Genomic DNA, 219 nt, shown 5'->3' with positions numbered 1-219 from the left:
TGTAAGCTACAGATGTGTTTACTCTTCTGTAGCATTACACTTGGGAAAAGAAAAAGCAGAAGTGAAGAAAATGATGACAAGGTGGACTCATTTGAAGGCAGCTGGGGTATTTCTTCACATGTTTACTCTCTTGTCTCTTTCGTCTGTAAAATATCTGTGCACAACCCTGCCTTCCTGCACAGCCTCCTTTTAAGAAGGAAAAGAGGGGTGGTTTGTTTT

The sequence above is a fragment of the Meleagris gallopavo genome, chromosome 3 (assembly GCF_000146605.3).
Source record: "Meleagris gallopavo isolate NT-WF06-2002-E0010 breed Aviagen turkey brand Nicholas breeding stock chromosome 3, Turkey_5.1, whole genome shotgun sequence".
Lineage (NCBI taxonomy): Eukaryota > Metazoa > Chordata > Aves > Galliformes > Phasianidae > Meleagris > Meleagris gallopavo.
This window is presented reverse-complemented; position numbering follows the sequence as displayed.